Raw genomic sequence first — 18,060 nt, forward strand, 5'->3', positions numbered from 1 at the left:
AAGGACCAATAATACATGTAATTGAGATTAAATGAGACACAAAAATGTGTCTATCAACTATCAATATTATGAATGAATAAAATTATTATTTTATAATCTTTGTTTCAAGTGATGGTTTCTGATTGCATAACCTGTGTATGAATGTTTATTTTTGTTATGTGATTTCGGATTTATGAGATGTTCAGTGTCGGTTTTTATTAACCTTAATATTCGATCTCATATGTTGTAGCTCCTATGATTTGTGTAGCTTTTTGATTTAGCGATATTAAGTTCTATCCTATGTTGGTAGACTTTATCAAAGGATCATAAGGTGTTCCGATTGAAACTCATATGTGAAAAGTCACAATATGTTGATAATCAATTTATGTTTACATAAGTTGTGTTTAGCATAACATATGTGTTTTCGGGTTTAGAATTTTGCTATTGGTGCATGCATTAGTTAAAACCGATTGAACCTTTCTTTGTTAAAGGTTTCTCTTGTTGTTGTTCTTTTGTTCCTACTAGAGGATGACAACAAACATGGGGAGAGTTCTTATTTGAACTTGCTCTTAATGATATATCTTTCTGAGGAGAAATGGCTGGGGAAATTGAGGTGACAATTTTATTTGTTAGTTAATCGTTTTTCCTGTTTAAGAAAAACATGTTTATATTGCATATATTTTGCTTTTGCTTAACAAAATTTCGTTGCAATTGATATGTTCCATTATTGTGCATGGATTGCTTTATATGATTCAATTGTTTCCGGCTAAGAAAAACTATGTCAATTTATTGTCTTATGATTTGGTATCTTCTTTATTGTTGGGTATCAAGTGTTTTTGCTTAACGAAGTTCGGTGAAATTACGATGCTGTAATGTCTATAATTATTTTAATTGTTTCCGGTTAAGAAAATAATTGCAAGTCAATTTATTTTGGTTTGTATCTAATGTTTTTGGCTTAACAAAATTACAGGGTCATTTGGTTAGTCCATTTGATTCCGGATAAGAGAAGGGTAAGTTAATTTTGATCTTAGTTAGACTTATCAATTGGAGGATTCAGTTATCCAAGTCTAATCGAATGCGTTGACAAGAAAAACTAGTTAACAAACCTAGTGTTTGTCTTTTCTAAAGGGAAAAGTCTAAGTTATTTTATGAAATAATTAGAACCGATGAGAAAAATAGAGTTAATTCTGATCTTTATTTTGATCTTGTCGAAACAAGCGATTGTACATAAGCAATCGGTTCAACAATAGAGTTAAGTATCTTAGTCGATTTGTTGGACTATAGGGAAAATCTCTTCGGGAAATCGTCTCCTTGATAACATATTGAAACTAAATTACTTTTGTAGTTTCAGTTTTAATATTGGTTATCTAAAATGATATGTGAAACCTGCATGCTTATCTCCTATAGGTTGTATAAGTCTTGTAGAGTTGTAAAATCCTTTCGGCTTGTCTTTATTTGCTTGAACCTTGGTCATTTTCTGACAAAGGGGGATAAATATATGGACTAAATAAGTGATTATTAATCACTAGGAAAGGACAATTGTGCTTAAACGTTATATCTAACGAAAGAGTAAAGCATAGATTAAGGGGGAGAAACATATCATCATATTGTGTAGTATTCTGACTACAAAAGAGGAATAACAAAGATGTTCGAATTGAATATTTACCTAGCTTGCCTTTAGGGGAGTAAAATCTTTTTCTATTCAAATGTCAACAGCGAAATTTATTTATTTGATACATGCAGGTTATTGTGTCGTTGAAAATTGGAATCAAGTGTATGAAGAATGCGTTATTTAGTAATTCATTTAGGTCCATATATAATAAGAGTTTTGTCACTAATATTGACAAAGGGGGAGATTTCTAGATCATAGCTTGGTTGAATCCACCAAGCGCTGGTATGTCAAGTTTGGTTGTCATATTTTAGTATCAAAACTCATCTAGAGTCGCTTGATTAAATACTAAAGTAAACTTCGTTTAGGTTAGACTAGAAAGTCTAGGAATGTTGAGACATACAAGTATTACTCCGAAGACCTGAAGAATGAGAAGAAGTAACGACTACAACGACGATATCATCCTTCCACCTGAGGTTAGTAATATTTACTTGATCTTGTTTCCATTCCTAATGTATCTTTCAAGTCGTGCTATATTGAAAACATAACATGCGAAGCTGTGTATATTGTATGTAATACTCTAATGGTGAGACGTGGTTATAATAGTATGATCAAAGTGTCAAGGAAAACATATTACGAAGTATAAACACTTATCTTTTGGAACTTCGACATAATTTATTGTATATATTTATTTGATTATGTGTGCATTATATAGGTATGATTTCATCCTAGAAAACTATGTATCTTTACATGAGTTTAAAGAAGTAGATGTATAAACTAGTCTTCATAATCGAAAGGGAAATCATGATTGGTCTTGCTATTCTTTGAATATCTTTTTGGATGGCCAATGGAAGATGACTTTGGTAGAACCTATCTTAACTTTGTTGAGACTTGAGGTATAACCGGTCATAGCATATATCATATAGATAGTGTAATCGGTCATCAGCTACATTGTAAATCAAGGTATAACCGATCACAAGCTATATTGGAATGCAAGTTGTAACCAGACATAAGTTACTTTGGGAACCAAGGTATAACCGGTCACAAGACGAATTGGGAAGTTAGTTGTAACCGATCACAAGCTACCTTTGGGAAGCAAGTTGTAACAAATCACAAGCTAACTCGGGAAGCAAGGTATAAGCGGACATAACATACTTTATGAGCAAGTTGTAACCAATTACGTCCTGTACTGGGAATCATGTTATAACCGGTAACAACATTTTTTGGAGTGATGGTTTAATCGATTCCATGTACAAAACTAATAACCACGGTTCACATATTTCTTCATGATATATGTAAATTACGGTTTTGGGTTTGTCAAGTTGAGAAGCTTCCGGATGTCGACATATTTGAACATAACTCTTATCATTTATTGTTCTAATATATTCCTTGATACTCAAGGTGATACCTGGTCTGAAAAGGTGAAAAGCATTTAATTATGATTTTCATCATATATATTTTAATTACCAGCAATTAAAGCATATTACCAGGAAAATATTATTAGTTAATGTGCTATACTAATAATGGAAGTTTTTCTATGAGAGTTTTCGGAAATATTGGTGAACGTTAATTAGAAATAGGAAAACCGAATTTATGTACTTTAATGCATATCTTGAGAATATTTTAGTTTTGGAATTTCCTTGTTGTCCAAACAACCTTGGTCTATAAATACTTGAGTTTGCATTTCTTGCAAACTATCCTAAGATACAGGCAAACTTCATTTCTTGTAATTTTTGGTGGAGCCGTCTATTCGGAGAGGAAAGAACCCTAATTAGGCGAAATCTCTTACGACCGCTCGTTTAAAGACTTCTGTGGGATCAAGAAGCTCTACGAGTACCGTTGTGGGAAATTAGATAATTGTAGTGTTATTAGTTTTCGATTATTGATTCGATTGACTAACGGTTGTTGTAACTTTGATTGCACCTATTTTGTTTATTCTTGGGAATCTTCTCTTCTGATATAAGACTCACTCAAACTAGATCAAAGTATCAACGGGATCTTTAGAACCATCTTCCAATCTAAAGACATCTTATCATAATCCATTGTTAACAGACTCCGTTCTGTGCGTGATTGATCACAAGAAAATTCAAGTGTTTTTGTGCAAGTATTTGAAGGCAATAGAAAATCTTAAAACGAAGAAGAATTCTTATTAGTTTTCTTATCTTGTGGATTTAGTGCACAAACCTTGATCGGCTGGGATCCAACTAGAATCGGTTTATCTTTGATAGACTTGATTGATTATTTGTGTGAGATCGGCATCGCTTGATAGTTTCTCTTTGAGATCTATATTGAATGATTGCGAATCTAGAACTTGATTTTTTCGGCAACCAATATTTAGATTGATCTAACTAGACAAAGGAGTTTATTATATTAAACATAAGAGACTTTGTCAACAACTGAACAACATCTTTAGCAAGATTGTTTAGAGTGGTTACCATACAGATTCTTCCTTGTTGTTTGAAATACGATCCAAAGGTCTTGTTATTCACGTTCGTGACTCTAGAAATCGAAGGCCCGGGGATACTGAGGGAACGAAGTATCTAGGGGTAGTCTGCTTGGTCTCAACTATACAAAGTTGGTATTAGATTTTGTATAGCGGCTTAATTCTGAGAGTATTCAAAACTGAACTAGGTCCCAGTGTTTTTCTGCATTTGCAGTTTCCTCGTTAACAAAATCTTGTTGTGTCATTTACATTGTTTTCCGTATTATAATTGTTATTATGATTAAGTAAATTACACACGTACGTTAATTCAGTAACACTTGATATTGATCCTATATAGTTTAGGTTATTACCTAACCTATTATCAAGTGCACACTTTCTTGTCGTATCGTCTCGATATTGTATCCATACTCAATCACACAAGTGACCTTGTTGTTGTATTGTCTCGATCTCTTATCCGTAGACGATCACACGAAGTGTGAACCGAATTTGTTGTATTGTCTCAACTCTGTCCATAAATGATTACATTCGATAGAGGACTTATAGGTGGATAAATAAAAGATTGTGATGTATTTGGGTACCCTCGTATTTTCAATTGGTGTCAGAGCAGGCAAACACGAAAAGATCTAAAAAAATTTGGTGCGATCCAACCTATAAGATTTGAATCTAATGGATGATTCAGTTAACGTAGTACAAGATTTCATAACTTCGAAGACTCGTGGTGGAAGACACGAATGAAGTATGTAATATTCTCGTTCCTAAATTTGTTAGCAATATGGATTATGTTTGTGCATGTCTCCATTGACATACATAATCTCTTGATTATCATATAAATGTATCTCGGGGTATTGGATATTAACAAATTTAGTAACATTGATACAATTTTCTATCTGACATGTTTTATCTTGAAAATGCATAATATTCCACTTGAGATTTTTCTATGTACGAACCATGACTATTGCTATAGTTTTGAAAGTGGTAAGTAATGTACCACCCCGATTTTAGGACCCGGATTCTTCCCGGATCCAATGCCCGAAAACCCAAAGTGTTACGTCAATATCATAGCCAAAGCACTAAGCCCAAGCTCATTAAGTAATTTACTTGGGCTAATTTAATTTATGTTCATGTTAACATTTCTATCGTAGCGGAAACTTATAAATTTATTTACAAAAATCTAACCATTGATTAAACCTCAATTTAAAGTCACCGGAAACAAAACACATTTTAGTTTTTAATTAAAAACATTACCATCATTCAAGACTTAAGATTTAATCAATCATAGTAATGATTTCAACATCAAATTATCAAACCGAAAACATACTAAGATAGATTCCTAGAGTTTTACAGGTTTCATACGAGTTCCAAAATTTACGATAATTATACGATCCCAAATGTAAATACTATTATGTTTAAATTTTCCAGAATTTTAAATGAAGTTGAGTATCCTAAGGCCGCTGTCAAACACATAGTTAACTAACTAGCACTGCAAAAAACCAAAACTGTGACATTTTTTTTTATAAAAATTACATAAAATTACACACAACTCAAAATTTAATGAGGCATATCATTTTAAAAAGATAAAAGATAAATATCTAGAATGCAAAACAAAGCTTGTTAGGCTAGATAAAGAGCGTCCGAGATTTGTCTAAGAGGGATAAATCTACGGCCGTGGTATTTTCAACTAACTATTATAAATATTTTATTAATTAGTGTCCTATTAATTGCTCATGATGAATGATTAATTAATTTTTCATGATAAATGTTCATTTAATGAATCTAATAAATACATATTTATATTAATAAATAAGTTTATTAAAAACTATATATATTGATCGGTAAAGAATTTGGTGCTGGCGAGTTTCAAACTCAAGTAAATGGTATCATCACAGAATAACTTTACCTCCTTACTACAATGACCCCGGTTAAAAATTATATTAATAATTTTTAATGGTGGTAGTGAAAGAAGCAGTGGATGGTGGAAACAGTGGTGGAAACAGTGGCGGGTATTTGTGAGTGGTGGAGGTGGTAACATTACTGGTGGTAGAAAAAATAGTGAGTGTGGCTGGTTTTTACGTACGGTAGTGGATGTTAGTGAATAGTAGTGGACAATAATAGTTTTGTGTCTTTACAAAATGGGTAACATTTTATTGTGATAGATGTAGTTGCCTATTTTTAGCACAATTGGTAAGGACAAAACACAAATATTTTGAGGAGGATACTAAATCATAAAGACAATATGATCATGACCGCTGGATCACCCAAATGAGATCCCAGCTATCTATAGTACCCGATCGAATAAATCATGATTTTTAGCATTAAAATAAAATTGATTACATTTCCAGAATATAAAACAAAGTTTGAACAAGCTAGGCTAGATAAATAACGATCAAATTTATACTTGCAAAACATAAATCTACCGCTATAAATGATCACGTTTAATTAAAATTTAATAATAAATGTTCAGTTGATATTTCATAATAAATGTTTCTTTAATTAATCAAATGAATATATTTTTGTTGATACATATAAACTTATTTGATACTAACCATATCAGTAAGCATTTATGATGGTTGTGATGGTGGGCAGTGGTGGGGATAATGGCGGTGGGTATTGGTGAGACTGGTGGAGTGGTGACGATAATGTGGTGGTGGAAGAAGTAGTAGTAGTAGAGTGATAAAATGGGTCCTAACATAGGTAAGTTAAGCACTAATGATGGTTGTGATGGTGGGTGGATCGGCGGTGGGGATAATGGTGGTGGGTATTGGTGAGACTGGTCGAGTGGTGACGATAATGTGGTGGTGGAAGAAGTAGTGGTAGTAAGGTGAGAAAAGATGTCCTAAGATAGGTAAATTATTTAGTCACCATTGGTTAATTTTTCTTTGTTTTGTTTTAATTTGATTTTAGTTATTAAATTACTTTTTTTATTATTATTTTTTAAAATTAAAACAATTTTTAAAGGTCATATTTTTCCAAAAAGAAGATGTTGTGATACTAAGATTTTTCGGGTACACGCGAATTAACCAAACACAAGGCTACGCGCGAATTAATTGTAATCGGTTCAGTTTCTCACATCTCTCTTTATTCCCCGTTTTTGTCATGGTTTCTGTTTCTGTCATATTTCTCCCCTACTTCATGGGATTATGCAAGGATACACATGAATTAATTGTAATCGATTCAGTTTCTCACATTTCTCTTTATTCCCCTTTTTTGTCATGATTTCTGTTTTTGTCATTTCTCCCAAACTTCGTGTAATTATGCATGCTTGAGAAATAGTTCATGATAATCGTAAAGAGACAAGAAAAAAAATGGATCAAGAATTAAATATTATTATAAATTTTAGGAAAATGAATAAACAAAAATCTATGTAAATTGGGAACCCAACAATTTATATCAAAGAGAAAAATTAAATTCTAATGCTAACAGATTTTTCAAGATTAATCTAATTGATTTTAAAGTAATTTTAGGTGTTTTTAGTTTTGTTACAAGTTTGGTGAATGACATTTGATGATATTTTTTTGAAGTAGTGAACGAAGTAATGTTCTACTGCCCGTAGGATTTGTTCTAACGATTAACTATGATTGTCCCAAAGGGTTGTATGACTTTTTTTTGATCAGCAAAGAAAGGATTTTATTGATCAAAAGGAGAGGGTATAAAAAGTAATTATACCACCCTACACCAGAGAACAAGGAAGAAAAAGAAAAGTGCAAAACCTACACACAGGCTAAGCACAAACAAAAAGAAAGCCTAAAACAGACCCAAACTGAATACCTCCTAATCAGCCAAAAAAAGTAGAATGCCAATTATTCATTACATCTGTGGAAGAAATAAGATCAAAATCCTTGATTGCTAAAGACCAAGAATAAAGACAATAGATTGCTTTATTGATGACTGCCAATTCATTGCTGGCTTTGCCATTAAACACTCTAGCATTCCTCTCTTGCCAGATGCACCAAAGAATTGCAGCAGGGATTAGGTTCCAAATAGCATTTAAAGATGAAGAAGATTGATTTAGATGCCAAGCTTGAATTACAGTTGTAATATGTTCATGCATTGAGAAGAACCAATTTAACTTTTTCAGAAAACAACTCCAGATTTTCTTAGCAAAAGGACAATGTAAAAGCAAGTATGAAGTAGTTTCATGTTCTGAGCAAAAAACACAGTCAAGTGGAACATCCATACCTTTCCTTCTTAAAGAATATCTTGTAGGAAGCCTGTTATGAGCAATATTCCAGATGAAGAAACCAATCTTTGGAGGATACCTTTGTTTCCAAATAAAAGAGAAAACAACATTCTCTTGATCATTTGAATCAATAGTGGAAATAAAATCATATAAGGATTTCACTGAGTAGGTTTTTGAAGAGCTCAAAGACCATTGAAGTTCATCTTCAACATCAATATTGAGTGAAAAAGACCTCAAATCAGTAAGAAGAATAGTTTTTTCCACAACAGCTTCACCAAACAATCTTGTAGGAGTTCTAAGGTTCCAAACAATACCATTATCACCTGTACCAACTACTGACACCTTGAAACTTTTTGATCTTGCTAAATTGTACAGATGAGGGTAACAATCTTTAAAAGGTCTATCATATTACCAGCTATCCTCCCAAAATCTTGTAATTGTGCCAGAATTAACTTTGAACTTGACATGCATGCGAAAGAATTTGTTGCAATTCATGATGGCCCTCCAGACTGAATTTCCATAGGTGCAATGTGGAATTTTAGCCAACCAATCAACCTCTCCGACACCATATTTATCAGCTACAAGATTTCTCCACGGTGCATCTTTTTCATTTGCAAACCTCCAAGACCATTCACAAAGAAGTGCTTGATTCATCATTTTCAAATTTTTAACACCCAAACCACCAAATTTCTTTCTTCTGCAAAGGGCAGACCATTTTACTAGATGTAGCTTCTTCCTCCCAATGTTATCATGCCATAAGAAATCTCTCATTATCTTCTCAAGATTCTTACAAACTGCAACTAGCATTTCAAATAAGCTCATATAGTAAACATGCAAGCTAGCAAGAACACTATTTATAAGTGTTATCTTACCTGCTCTCTTAAGAAGAATCTTCTTCCAACCAGCTAATTTGGCAATAAATCTATCAATGATTCTATCCCATTTAGCAACTCCTCTAGATTTATCACCAAGAGGAAGACCTAAGTAGATTGTTGGTAAAAAACCAGAATAACAACCCAAAATGTCATAGAATTGAGAAAGATCACCATCATAACCAACTCCAAAGATTTGACTTTTGGAAAATTTTATTTTAAGACCAGTTAAGAGTTCAAAAGAAATAAGGAGTAACCTGAGATTCTTCACCTGTTCAATATCAGCATCAAGAAAGATCAAAGTGTCATCTGCAAATTGCAAATGACTAATAAGCATGCTTGAATCACTCACTTTGAAACCTGATAACAAACCTTGATCTTGAGCTTTCTTAATCATATATGTGAGAGCTTCACCAACCAAAAGAAATAAAAAAGGTGACAAAGGGTCACCTTGCCTGATTCCTTTTCCACTTGTAAAGAACCCATTTGTACTGCCATTAATCAACACAGAGAATTTCACAAAATCCACACAACACTTGACCCACTTTCTCCATTTCTCTCCATACCCCATAAGCTTTAGAATTTCATCTAAGAATTCCCAATTGACATGATCAAAAGCCTTCTCAAAATCCACTTTGCATAACAGACAAGGCTTCCCACTTTTTAATCTTGAATCAATAAGCTCATTAGCTATTAACACCCCATCTAAAATCTGTCTTTTCTTGATGAAAGCTGTTTGATGTTGAGAAATAACAGAAGGAAGGGTGTCCTTAAATCTTTCTGCCATCATTTTGGAAATAATTTTGTAAGCACTATGAACAAGACTGATTGGTCTCAAATCTTTTATTTCTTCAATTGTATCCTTCTTTGGAATGAGAGCTATGAATGTATTTTTAAGCCTCCAATCAAGAAACCCTCTAGATTGTAAATCCTTCACCACCAACATAAAATCTTGTTTTATAATATCCCAACAAAACAAATAAAAGCTCATTGGAAAGCCATCTGGTTCAGGGGCTTTGTTTTGTCCAAGCAATTTAATTGCTTTTAAACATTCCTCTTCATCAAAATCCTTCTCCAAGTTAGCACAAACATCTTCAGAAATTGTGTTGAAATGCATTCCTTCCATATTAACTTGTCTCTGAGAATTGGCTTTAAAAATATTTTGAAAAAAATCCACAATTCCATTCTTTATTTCATCTTCATTGTCTGTTTGAACTCCATTTACCTTAATAGAACCAATGTAACTCTTTCTTATGTTGTCATTTGCCAATCTATAAAAATACTTTGTATTCTTTTCATTGTTCTTCATGTTCTCAGCTCTAGCTCTTGCTCTCCACTTTTCAGCTCTTACCAATATAAGCCTACACCATTCTTGTTTTGCTGCAACTCTATCATCCCACTGATCCTCAGTAAGCCCATTGTTTAGATCTTCTTCAATGTATAGATTAGAGAAAACTTCCTCCAGCTCTTACAACTTTCTCTCTAATTCCCCATATTCTTGCTTGCTCCAGTCTCTTAGTTTAGGCTTCAACAATTGTATCTTTTTACAGAATACAAAACCTGCATTACCTGAAACAGAAAAGGACTCCTACCAACTATTAATTAAAGAAAAAAATCAGGATATGAAAGCTAATAATATTCACAGCGAAACGGAGAAGGACCACGCTTCAAACCATCACAAATGAGAGCTATAAGGCTATGATCAGAGACTGGTCTAGGGAGAGCTTGTTGAATAACATTTGGATATTCTAGATCCCAAGGAATTGAGACTAAGAATCGATCAATTCAACTCCTCACACTTTGCACTTGATTATTTGTCCAATTAAAGGAAGCACCAATCAACGGAAGATCAATTAGTTGATGCTTCGAGATGAATTTGTTTAATTTTCTCATGCCAGTGGTAATGTTACTGCCTGTTGATCTTTCATGACCAAAATGGATTTCATTAAAATCTCCACCAATGACCCAGGGGAAATTCCAGAAACTTCGAGCTTCTTCTATTTCTCTCCAAAAAAGATTGACATCTTCAGTATAAGAGGCACAAGGAGTGTAAATGCCAGTGAACATCCATTCAAAAGAAATACCAATTGTTTTGCATAATAGATTAATTGAATAAGGACCCATTAAAAAATCCGTAACATCAATCTTAGAAGAATCCCAAAGACAAAGAATACCTCCCGAACTACCTTGCGATGGTGAATCAATCCATTTTACATGCTTATTTCCCCAACATTGCCAAGCAATCAAATCTGTACAAAGCTGCAATTTGGTCTCTTGGAGAAGTAAAATTGTAGGTTTCCAATCTCTAACTTTCTTTTTAATAATATCTCTTCTGCTTAAATCATTTAAACCTCTAATATTCCATCCAACAATCTTCATTAAAAACTGATTAACCAAAAATCCAGAAATAAACCAAATTAAGATGAATTGACACGATTCTTGTCAAAGTTCCTGAGATGCTCTCTAATAGCTTCCATCATAGCATAATTAATCTCCTCCTTCGATCCCTCATAACTCAACCCAATTTTTGGCCCTAAATTGACCATTTGCATAAGAACATCTTCAAATTGATTTCTCAATTTAGGACATACCTTATGTTTAAGAGTACTCCATTTTTCAGTAGTTTGGTGAATCATTGTGAACTTTTCCACAGTTGGTTCTACAATTGAAATCGGAGTAACATCTTCCAAGCAATCAACATATAATTTCAGAAGATAAGGAATCGAAATAGCCTTTTCTAAATAATCATTTACTTCATCTTCGTTATGGAAAGTTAGAGACAATACCGTTGGAGGAACATTATTATTCTCCAGAATAGCTGTTGAATTAAAATTTGAAATATCTGAACCCATTGAAGAACCAGAATTCGAATCCATATCCGACCCGACTGAATCCATACCCGAGCATTTGGAGGAAAATTTTGAATTAGTCTTTGAAATTACCTCCAAATCTTGTACCGGTAAAGAAAATCTTTTGAATAATTCTTTACTCCGTAAATCAAGCGGCCGTAATATTAGCTGAGCTATTTTCAGCAAGTGCATATTGACCGAAACATTCTCCGGCTTCTTTGGAGGCTGAATTACCAGTACAATGACTGAGTCAAACAAAATTTTCGGAACACTGACTTTTTTGAATAACAATTTTGGTTCACCATCAACAAGCTTCAAAGGATTGATGTTAAAAGTAAAAGTTGCACCATTAAATTGGAATAAAAAACTTGAAGATGTTTGAACAACATTCTTTACCTTGATACGGATACCAGAAACATCTTCTCAACATAATGTGGACGCATGAACTTCCAAAAGACCACCAAAATTACTTCCAAGAGATTTAAATAAAGAATCACCCCATAGATTGAAAGGTGCACCTTTGATATCAATCCATGAATTATCGATAGTATTATCGACATTTAAAACAACATTAACATCATCCCACCATGGTAAAATTCTAATTGATGTCCCATTACAAATCCAAAATCCTCTTCTGACTAAATCTTTTTTAATCTCCTCAGTAACAAAGAAAAATTCTTTTTTGTCATCAAAAGGAAATAAATCAAAGTTGTTATTGAACTCAAATCTTCTAGTAATTTCATACCCAACCTGATCCCATGATTTGTTTACGTCAGAAACCTCAACTATCAAAGCAAAATCCAAGTTACTTGACGTGGTGTTAATCATTGGAGAAGAATTAAGCACTGCAGAATGAAAAATCTCTGGTTCCTCAAACACCTGTGAAATATGTGATTCCTGCTGAATTACTTTCGCTTTTGAAGTGACAATGCTTGAAAAGGCAGCAATGAAATGAGACCATCTAAGTTCAACAGACTCAGCCGGGAAACACATTGATTGTCTTTTTTTGTTGATGGAAAAAGAATCTCTGAAAAATTCACAATACTTATTTTCATTCCTTGAGAACAAGATGTGTTCGTCATTTCTATGAAAAGTCCAATACCATTGCCCATAAAAATTCTTTTTTGGTTCCTTCCTCATAATATTCTTCATCCAAACAATAGCCTCTCTACTCACTGTAACTTGAATCACGTCCTTAGTATTTCTAGTTTTCTCCTCCAGCAATAAACCATTTGAAATCTTTGTAAGAATTAAAGACTTATATTTGCGATCAATCGAAACTTGATTGACAGCCTGCGATTTAATCTTTGATTTTTTGTTTGTAACCATCTGCCAAGCATTACCATTATCCTGATTCAAACTTGAAGAAGAAAAAATCCCACCAACTCTACTATCACCATTTACTACCTCGACCCACTTCTTAGAAGTATCAACATTCATTTTCAAACCCTGCAAGCTCAACCCTAAATTCTGATCTGACCCCATAACCCTTTCTCTGATCTGATTCGAAGATGAACCAATCTCCATTGTTGCCGCGTGAAAACCGGACCCTCACTAAGGGTTGTATGACTTACATACACAATATTAAAAAATTCGAGGATAAGAACGTGTTTATTAACCAACTCCTCATATCCTTGCCCGTGTCGTTACGGCACGGGTTGGGACCTAGCATATATTTACAAATGACTGTAAGATCTAAAAGTCAATGTATCATAATTTTAAGATGGGATGTTATTGAGGCATTTAAAACTGTCGGATATTTTTTGAATTGAATATCGATTCAAAGAATTATTTTATTTTATTTTCAGTTATGAGACTAAGAAAATTCTATAATTTTCATCAAACACTTATGAAGATGTTTTACATTTATTACAAAAGGAATCATGCCAAACTCTACTGAGTTTTTAACAATCAATTCCACGTTATACAAGATTTTACAGCCTTGCAAACTATGAGTTTATACATCTTAGAAAGAGAATTAAGCATAAAGGACCAATTCAAGCTTCAAAAATCGTTTCATACCTTCACCACGATTGATTTAACTTGAGATTAACAAATATCAATAAAGACTTGTCAAAATTCTTAAGCAACCATAATCATAGCTAAATTATAAGCAACTAGTAAGATGACAAAACCATATTTGTTATAACTCCACGTGCTGAACTGCCAAGCGGCTGCCTGCGTATCCAAAGGGATCAAGCACGACCGTAGTTCATCAAACAATTCATTGAATAAAACATGGTCAAAACCATGATAGTCACCCTTACCTGATAAGTTTGTACAAATTATTAAAATACTGCTCGCTCTCCGGGAGCTTGTTAACGATACGGGAGCCTGTATAAATAAGCACAAAAATCCGCTTGCCCCAGGGAGCCTGCTCACACTTCGAGAGCCTGTTTAAAAGAAACACAAAATAATCCCTTCGTCCCAGGGAGCCCCACGTGGGTTTAGGAAATAACCATCCCAAGGATATCTCGTATCCCGTCAAACATAAAATAAATCAACCAATCACTCACCCCAGGGAGCCCCACGTGGATTTAGGGAATCAAATCCGTTCCCAAGGATATCTCGTATCCTGTCAAAAATATTCTTAAGGATCGCAGTGGACCGTAGCCCAACATTCATAATTATGATCACAACATCAATCACACAAAAATCATGAATAAGTAAATTTAAAAAGTATTTAATCAAAACAATTTTAAGAAATCGTGTTGTCCCTACCTGAAATGAAATTGCAATCCAAAAATATTTCATAAGATACCGATACGTTTAGTAGAAGAACCTTCAATGGAAAACTAAAAAGAATATATAGCAATTGTTTCACCTCAAAGTTCTTTCTCGTGGCTAGAAAATAAAATCGCTAATGGGAAGGAGAAGGAAAAATTGTTGCGGCTCTCCTCTTTTTCTTTGTTTTTTAGTATAACATACCACAGGAACTTAACCTAACACATGCTTCAGAAAAAAAAAAAAAACTTTACTCGACAAACCAAGATTCGACCTAAGCTTAAGGTCGTGTCGTGTGTTTAAGAATTTTAGTCAACGAAACTTACGGCTAAGATTAAGACTTCTTTTTACTGATTCTAACTTTCATGCTTTGCATAAATAAACAACTAATATCTATGTGACATGTGATATTTTTTGTTTACAAATGAAGTTTATTTATTTTTCCTTATTAATTTTTCTTCCTAGTCAACCTCGTTTTCTATCATGCAAGAAAAAATCAACTAATTTCCAATTTAATCTCTTTTACACATAAAATTTGTTTCTCTTTTTATAAAAACGTGTAACTAAATTAAATCTACTGATTTCACCTACTTTGGCACCTAACGGAATTCTTGAGACTAATTTTCTTTCCTAATTTCAAGATAAATTCTTAATTTAATCATAAAAATATAACTACCAATTAATGCATTAGATATCTATCGACTTATAACTTGCAAGTTAATTAGTACCATGTTGACAACTTGCAAGGTGTTTTCACAAAAATAAAGATACCTAATTATTAACCGTAATTCCATTGTTAATTATCTTTCAATTAAATACCTAATTATAAATACAATAATAAATATGATTTACTTAATTTAAGTACTAATTGCCCCTCTTAGTCCTAAAAGAGTGTCGACATTTACTAATCTTTAACAAAATACGTGTTAATGAAGGATATTTCAAATGATTAATGTTTCATTTCCTAAAATAATAAATAAATTGGTATTACTTTACTAATTTAGCCGAACTCTAATTTAACTGCTAATCACATGGCATCCGGAGCTCGACTAAATAAATAATTAAATATGCTTTTGTACATTCAACTTCTATCAACCACTACCTAAAACAAAAATAATTTATTTTCCAACGAAGTACTATATTTTGCAAAAAATAGAAAATTACCCAAATGTTCTTTTTCTAAATTTACGAAATTATCCCTTTGGTCAAAAAGACGAAAATACTCTTAGATTTGGGACGGGTATTACAAGTAAAGTTCGTTCAAAGACTTCGGAAGATTTTGTTTCGGAATTTAATTTTTAACTCTAAAAATAGGAAATAAACGAAAGATTGTAAAATAGTTGGGAGATATTGGGATTCAAGATTCCATCAAACTTCATGTTCATGTAGTTCGAATATCAATTCTTAGACAATTATAGCTTCAATATTGACTCTGAATATATGCCAAGGTAGATTTTGTAAAACATTAATTGTAAATGGTGAGCATGGACTATAAAAACACTTAAGCTAAGCATAACTCATCAAACTAAATCACAACTAATTAATAAAATTATAACTCAAATTAAATTAGTACAAAAAGTCATAAAAAAAATTAATATAATTACCACAGTGACGGAAAATGGCTTCCTCCATTTTCCCAGTGATAGGGTTTAGCTCCGCATGGTGAAAACACACTCAAAGTATTTTTTTCATTTCTCAAAAAGTATTTACAAAGGTGAAAGGAAAACAAACTAATAAAACAACACATTTGCAACGTTTTTAAGTGTTGCAGATTGACTGTTACAAGTACTCGTTAGAAAAGAAACTCTCAGTCGCAAAAGGTCTTCTGCAAGCAACACCTAAATCCACTGTTTTCTGGTTTTCATTTTCTTCTTCCTCCTCTCCCTGAACTTGCAGAACTTTGGCCCGAGCTCTCCTAACACCTCTGTTCGGTACCATAAAACCTCGATAATCCCCCTGTGAGACTCCCGACAGTTGATATATGCAATACAAGGTCCATATAATTCGATTAGATTCTATTCTTTTTCACCGGAAGTCATGGCTTCTCCCTATTTATTTTCTTCTTACGCGATGTCTGGATGGTTAAAAACTTCCCAAAGTATCTTAAGCAATCGAATCTTAGAGTATGTTTTCTCTTTTCTGTCACGTAATTGCCAAATAAAAAGCAAACATCGTGAAACTTTCCAAGTCTGTGCTATTGTAATATATATGGGAACTTCCCTTTTTTTAAGGATTCCAAAAGATATACCTTCTATGTCTTGTCGCAGCAACTCCACGCCAATCCAAAACAAGTCGAAATTCCGACAGAAACTCTCTCAAATCTAAATCAAAAAATAAACCCGTGAAACTCTTCATTCAAGTAAAGATATTGGTCAAGGATTAATTTTCATTCACAAACATGTTCTTGTCTTAGTAACTAGAATTGATATTGTTTGTACCCCTAATATTCTACACAAAAAATGGGCTAACTTATATCTTCAAAGCTCCTCCCATTAGCTAAAAAGGGTTCATCGGGCTTAAGGTGTTTCCTTTGATTAGCCAAGAATGGCTATCTAGGCCTTACAAATACTCCATGTGCAAGCCCATGTACAACAAACTAAGCTAGGCCTCACTAGCAAACACCCAATTCAAAAGCCCGTGAGCAAGAACTCCAAGTTGGGCTAGAAGGTTCCACCTCAGCAATATGCCACATCAGTAAATTGGACGAACAATGACGTTCCACGTCAGAAAGGTGCCACGTCAGCAGGATGGCCAGACCAGGGTATGCCACGTCAGCAGGATGGTCAGACCAGAGTATGCCACGTCAACAGGTTGGTCGGACCAGGGTGTGCCATATCAGCAAAATGTGCCACATCAGCAAATTGGACGAACCAGGGTGTGCCACGTTAGAAATGCCTGCAACGTCAGCAACAACTGGCCAACCAGATATTGACACGACATCAGCAAAGAACGATCAGCAGCTGACTGGTTGATAACGTCAGCAGGCAGGTCAGCAGCTGACTAGTTGATGACGTCAGCAGATTCTGTTGGCATATTCTCTCATGATGTCAGCATGACGTCACTATCGTCGGCAACAACAGTCGCTGGCATCTTCATCTTCTCCGGTGCCGGAACAGCAGCAATTGCCGGCATCTTCATCTTCTCCGGCAACGATAACTTAACGACGACCTAAGCCGGCGGCACCTCCGTCCGGCCGTGTTCCAGTGCAGGAGCATCCGTCAAGCCACATTTTTCTGGCAGCGGCCTCGCTCCAGTGTAGCACGACGTAAGATAAATCCGTGGCCCCGATTCCGTGCACCTCAGTGCATCCAGTTGACATACTCCCTGGTCTGTTTACGCCCCATTCTTGTAGACTAAGGGTTATTTGCTCCCCACCTTGTTGGATCGAGTCAGCTCGCTGAGCTAGC

The sequence above is a fragment of the Papaver somniferum genome, chromosome 4 (assembly GCF_003573695.1).
Source record: "Papaver somniferum cultivar HN1 chromosome 4, ASM357369v1, whole genome shotgun sequence".
NCBI lineage: Eukaryota > Viridiplantae > Streptophyta > Magnoliopsida > Ranunculales > Papaveraceae > Papaver > Papaver somniferum.